This window comes from Agrilus planipennis, unplaced genomic scaffold (assembly GCF_000699045.2).
Source record: "Agrilus planipennis isolate EAB-ADULT unplaced genomic scaffold, Apla_2.0 scaffold259, whole genome shotgun sequence".
Lineage (NCBI taxonomy): Eukaryota > Metazoa > Arthropoda > Insecta > Coleoptera > Buprestidae > Agrilus > Agrilus planipennis.
The window spans coordinates 248,749-255,588 of NW_020438998.1; the positions used below are offsets into that span (position 1 = coordinate 248,749).

The window sequence follows — 6,840 nt, forward strand, 5'->3', positions numbered from 1 at the left end:
AAAAACTCGCTTTAACTTTAATCTGTAAACACAACGTACAAAATGAATTAACGTACAATGTATATAAAGAACATTAGCTATTTTCATTGTAACCGATATTATTTTTTATAAAAGTGAAATTTTTTTTTTCAAGTAAAAGAAAAGGTTAAAGATCTTAAATCTTTATTATAATTTTAAGTTATACATACAAAAACCTTACATCACAACTACAATAATATAGGCTACTTACTACAGAATATAAAACATCAACATTCAAAAATCTCGTTCATGTCCTAAAGTAGATATAACATAAAACACAACCTGATAACATCCTCAAACCCGTTTTATCTATTTTCTCGTACTCAACCTTTACTAGCTTATCCCCATTTTTTTGTCTCTCCTCTTTTACCATTATTTCCAACATCTTTTGTATTATTCTCTCTTCCATCGTCAAATCATCTCTTACATACACCTCCGTCTCCTTCGTCCTTTTACCGTCTTGTCTTCAAATTTCTCCATTTCTGCCTCCGTTCCCTTTTAACTTTCCATACTTCTTTCACTTCCATCTTCAATCCCATCTTCCCCTTCATCACTATTTATAATTCCCTCTTTTCTTTGTTCTCTTCCAACTTAACTCCAAAGATTATCATGTTTAGCTTTCTTTCTTCCATTCTTTTCCATTTCCTTTCTGCGTATTATTTTCTTCTGTTCCTTCACTTGCTTCTCTACGCCTTTTTCAATCTCTATCTCCTCAGTACCATTTCCTTCACTTCTTCTTTTAAACTACTTTCTTCATTATATTTGCCCAATCCTTCTTCCATCTCCTATAATTTTCCCTTGGTTTCCTTCTCCATTTCTTTCAACTTTTCGTTTATACTTTTATCTTCTTCCAACTTTTATTGCAAATTCTCCCATCTTATTTCTTGTAAATCTCTTCTTTTTGTGTTTCATTATTTTCTTTCCAATTTTCTTAATTGTTTTCCTTTATCTCTTCCAACAACTCCATTTCACTATTAACTTTCTCTAAATTTTTTCTTTTCAATTCTTTCTTTTCTTCTTCTGGACTGCACGCTCTTGTTTCATTTTCCTCCTCGCTTCTTCCTTTATTCATCTAATTTTTTATGCTATCTTCTTCCTTACTCTAAAAAAAATTGCAACTACAAAAGGTTCTGTTCATTCGCAGGAAAATTCTGAACAGTGATACGTTTCATTTTGTATAACCCGTGTAAATATTTCAATTTGATACATCACCATTAAAAAAGTTTCACTTTTATCTCGGAATCATGCTTAGGTATCCTTTTGTATTTATTTCTGAGTTTGTTTAAAACATGTATAATATAATAGATTAACCCTGGATTTACGACTTTTTGAGCTTAAATTTCATATCAGTCATAGTTAAGAAGAAAAGTAGTAGATACATATAAAAGCTATTTATATTTAAAATATCCTTCACGAATTCCTTGAACAGCCCTTCGTCAAAGATGAAATTGTAAATTGTAACTGCTATTTTGTTGATATTGTCATAATACATGTACATTGTAACTGTAAAGATTGTTATTTGTAAAAGAATGACCAATTAAATAATAAATAACCGGTGGTGTAATGAAAATAAATTAATGGGATTATAAAAATGCAAATTTTCTTCCTTCAAAAGTACTGACTAAGAAAATCTTGATGTTTTCATTATTACGGGTGTTTTCTATTTCATACAGGGTGTTTACGCAGCTATATTTACATCAGAATATTAATTACAACTACGTTAATTAGTATATTATTTTGTTTTAATACAAAAAACGCATAAAAGTTAATGTTTCACCTAAGTTCTTCAAAGTCAATAAGTTTAGTTTACTATCGTGATTATCGGCGATAACACCCTGTATATAAAGAAAAATAAAATGTTCATTTTTCCACAACCTATCAAAATCTGAAAGTAATTCTTTTATGTCAGATCTTAAAATTCTCTCATATGCAACAAATGCACCATGGTAAGATACAGGGTATTTATTATGTACAAATTTAAGTACATTTTTAGAAGTCGGCTATACAAAATTATGAAAATTTTTTACTTCCTAGTATTAATAATAATTATTTTTAAACCAAGATTTTCTTAGTTAATTAATGAGTCCTTTAATAAATAACGAAACTGGAGCACATACCATAATATTCATAATAATTAATTTGCATCATTACAAATATATACGATATAAATACCACATCTTTTACTAAAAGTTTAGTCAGTATGTTAGAATTGCGACTTGCAATATGTATGTTTATTTGTTGTAAATATGTACCTATTATTAATAACAATAAGTATTAAATTTTCTGTAAAAAGCATCATGAGTACTTAATGAAGTAAGCATAAGTTACAAAAATAATATACGGACCATAAATAAATTAAGGCATGATATGTATAGGAGGTAAATATACGTATTTACATTTGAATAGGCTTAAGTTTACCTTTGTTACAGAGCTGGTGCTCTTTTTATTGGTCAAAAATAAAATCGTGCAAAGAAACACTTTCATTTGTCTATTTACTATATTTTACCAGCGGCTTCGCTCCCGTTGAAGTTAAATAAATGTCAAAAATCATCGACGACCACAAGCCACATAAAACTAATTTATCTATTCCTCGAGAACAGCATTTTTTCTAGATAAAAGGTACCCTATATCCTTTTCTGTATCCTTGACAATGTGCTTACAAAATATCATAATAATTAAGGCGTAAAATCGATCACATAAAACTAATTTTTGTATCCCATGGAAACGGAATTACTTTCTAGATGAAAGGTATCCTATGCCTTTTCATGTACCTCTAACAATGTGCCTACAAAATTTCATGTTAATCGATTGAGTAGTTAAAGTGTGAAATCGATCACATAAAACTAATTTTCTTCTATCCCTCGAGAACAGTATTTTTTCTGGATAAAAGGTAAGCTATGTGCTTTTTTTTTATCCCTGACAATGGGTGTACAAAATTTCAAAATGAAAAATTAGTCTAACGGTGTCCTTAGGGAAGGGACATCTTAGTTTATTGCAAAAATTAATAGAAGACCCTTACTTCCTGTTATCATGGATATCCAAAATCCGAGAATCCTTTTAGTTTTTCGTCTCCAATGTTTATATTAACTGTAACCCTACTTTCATCTTTACCCTCTCCTACACACTAATGCTTAATGAAACAAAAAAAAAATTTAATGAAGATTTCCAAGTTGGTCTAATATACGTACAAGTCGTACTGTTGCTATTTAATGAAAAAACCCGGAGCTTTGGGTCGCCCTGAATACTGTTATTAAATAATTGACATAATAAAAAAGACAAAGGATATCAAATGAGTCCTTCAAATTAAATTAAAAAGGTCATAAATCGTAAATAACTGTATAAATATCAAAAATCCAACAATAATCAAGCTCCACCCTATATTTCTGCTGAGTGCGCAAAAGCCGGGTGAAAATGGGTGAAATACTTATAAATCTATTGAAATTAAAATTATGAAAAGAGCAAGATTTCTCGAAGTTTACGTAAAAAATTCAAAAAGCGAATTTTCTAGATTGTAAATGTATATCTAACAGATTTTTTTTATTATTGTGAAAACATTTTTTAAAATTGCCATTTCTTTATTAATTTAGCTGATGTACTATCGGCAAATAACAAATCAATTAATAACATGATGAGTATTTTATATAGATAATCCGTTATTATTTTTGTCGTTATTTTATTATTATTATTATTATTGAAATTCATAAGCTCCGGAAATCGTTAATTAAAATATTCTCCGAAGTATTAACGTTTATCGGTGACGCCAGCAGCTTTTTACACTCTACGAACACGATGATCCTTTAGTTGTTTATAAGACAGCACGGACAACGTTACGCGATAGGTTTTACAAGGACATCGGAAAGTTACTGTGATGATTAATTGACCATTTGTGATTAAACATTTGTTAATAATTTCAAAAATACCCATAATTTCATTTAAACTAATGGACGTGCAACAAAATGCATCTATAACTTAATATGGTGCACCTATACTTCATATATATAATAAAACAATCGACAAATGGAATGTTTGAATTGTCGAGGTTCTACTATATAGGTAACAGGCAAAAGCTCAAGCCTCTTGGAAGTTCATTGTTAGAATTGATTTTTTTCTAATTTCCATTACACTGCACCTCTTTATAACTTGAACATGAAATAAATTAAAATCGCTAGAACTCTTAATAATATTTATCACAAAAGCTTTTATAGCAGTGGCTTTTAAACGTATTAAAACTGTTACAACATGAAAATATCGCTTTTTGTAGTCAACTTGTTTAATATTTTCTAGTAATTACTTTAATATACAAATGGTTCCTCAACACAGTGAAATTTTAAGGAATTATACCTAGAAGAGCAGCGGTTCTCAAACTTTCAGAAAACATAATCCTAATATAATGACGTTTTCTTTTTGTAGTTACGTATATGTATTACTGCAATAAGAACTAAAACGTACGTACCCCTTTTTAACAAGAACAGCGCAATTAATTCATATAAAATTGGTATCGTTATATTACATAATTTTTTTGTTATTAAGTAAGAAATATTTTGGATTGAAAAGTTGTACAACAATAATAAGAAAAAATATTTTAATCAAAAATATTCTGTTTTAAAAAGCTGTTAATATGTTAAAAAATCATAGAAAAAGGTAGAATTGTAAGTATTAGTAAGTATAAATTTTATTAACTTAACTAGTTGGTTTTTTGGGTAGGTTACATACTCTATTTATTGCATTATATATCTACAGTATAAAACATGTTGAGAACTGCTGATCTAAAGTATTAAATAGATCTGCTACTTTGTTTAAAATACAAATCATAAATCTAATTTATCTAGAAAATAAAGTCGGAAATAGTACGTAGAAGTAGGATACTTCTAATAAGATATTAAATCAAGTTTTAATTGATTAGTTTACTGCCTTTTGCTACACATTCTGCTTGCATTTCTATAAAAGTGACTAAGTGATTAATGATCCTTACAATTTGTCAAAATTTACAGCTTTCTCTAACGATGAAAATAAACAAAGGAATATTAATTTGATATATTGTCATACAGCAATTTCCAGCACAGTTAATTGCAGCATATTTAATATAATTATTGGTCTAATTGTTGATAAACTATAGCGTTGATTTAAATATGACATATAATTGACCTACAAAATTGTACATTTGTGATGTTGATATCCAAAAAGGACCATTAATCACAGAATCTTCGCTTCNGCGCAAAATGGTTTTTTAAAAGTATTTAAATAGATAACGCAAATACTTTTTTGATTTGTTATTTCAAATGTATAATACAAAATAGATTTCCCTTTCGTTTTTGAAATGCTAAATGCAAAATACGTATTTTCAAAATACTTTTTTCAAATAAATACTTTTTTTGTAGTACCTATTTAATTTTCTACATTCACTTAAGTATAAAATATTTTTTAAGAAAACCTTGCAGGAATTTGCTCATTTTTAAAATTTGGGGTTTTTCTAGACTAATAGTGGTGTTTGCATTGTATCATCAGCTGCTATATTTATGTTATTGTTTTTTTAATTTAGCAACAAATAATTTTTCTGTATGCTTCCTTATTTGCTTTGGTCACCCATTTTAATTGGAAAAAAGATACCGATGCCAAAATAACGTGATATTTCAGGGCCAAAATATTTACAGCATATTTTGTTTCTGATCTTTTACACATTGTAATAGGAGAAAGAAATAGAATCCATAGTTTCCTTAGCTTTGAGTTAATCTAATACGTGAAGTCTTTTCTAAGAATTTTGGATTATACTCATTTACGTATTGGCACACCACAATATCTTGTAGTTTTAAATTTTCCACAGCTGGCGTTTATCAATTCGATATTGAATTTCGTATTTCCTTGATAAAGTTGTGATTTGGTAGGTGCTGATATCAATTTGAAACTTCACAATTCTATAGACTATGACATTGAAAACAATATTTAACTAATATTTAAATTATCCATTTCCAGGGAGTTTAGAATTTTTTGGGCTCTCTTCAAATATAATAACGAATCTTGGTTAATTTTAAATTTTGGTAGACGCATTCTCTAAATAATTCAACTACGTATGTAGAATTCCAAAATTGAATTTTTTATTCAGTTGAAACAGATTTTGGGCGATTTTCACATATTTATTAATTAGCTATTTGATTTTATTTGTTAATAACATTCTTAATTACTGTGTTGTTCTCAAAAATTTATCAGCATCTATTTTGTTTTTGGTCTGTTTTTTGCAAGCATTCTTGTCTACTCCTTTGGAGTCTGTTGCAGAATTGAGATTTGCATTAAATTTTATACTACGTAGGGCGTTGTAACTTGAGAGTTTATTCTTCTGCGATTTTAATTTCAGTATGTTAACTGGTGGTGCTCTGATTCGAGTCTAAAGGTCATAGTACGAGTGGTAAGCTTCTTCAACTTCCTTCCATCTCCGATGCTGGATGATGGCCCGAATCAGAACAGCATTAATCTAACAAAAAGTCTCTTAAAACTACAAAATCCAACTAACATTTCAATTTCACCCTCCTCTGTTTCATTCACTTTATAACTTTTACATGTAAACCATTTGTTCAAACCTGTAATTTCTCTTATCATTGCTTCTACCCCTTTAAATAACTTATGTTTTCTCAGATACGAGGGTGGATTGATAAGTTTCCGGCCTGACCAAGAAAAACAAGGTTTTTAAAAATTTTTTTTTTTTATTTCTCAACATAATCTCCTCCAAGGCTGATACATTTCTCATAGCGGTGTTCCAGTCTATTAATGCCATCTCTATAGACTGATTCGTCAAGCTCCTCAAAATAACCATTTACAGCTTCGATTACT

The 6,840-nt window shown here is 28.9% G+C and overlaps 1 long non-coding RNA gene across 1 annotated transcript in view; it reads left to right on the forward strand.

Moving 5' to 3' along the window:
* LOC112904805 overlaps window positions 1-6,840 on the forward strand; it is a 17,526-nt gene that overhangs the window by 1,826 nt on the left and 8,860 nt on the right. The gene's annotated exons all lie outside the window — the stretch shown is intronic.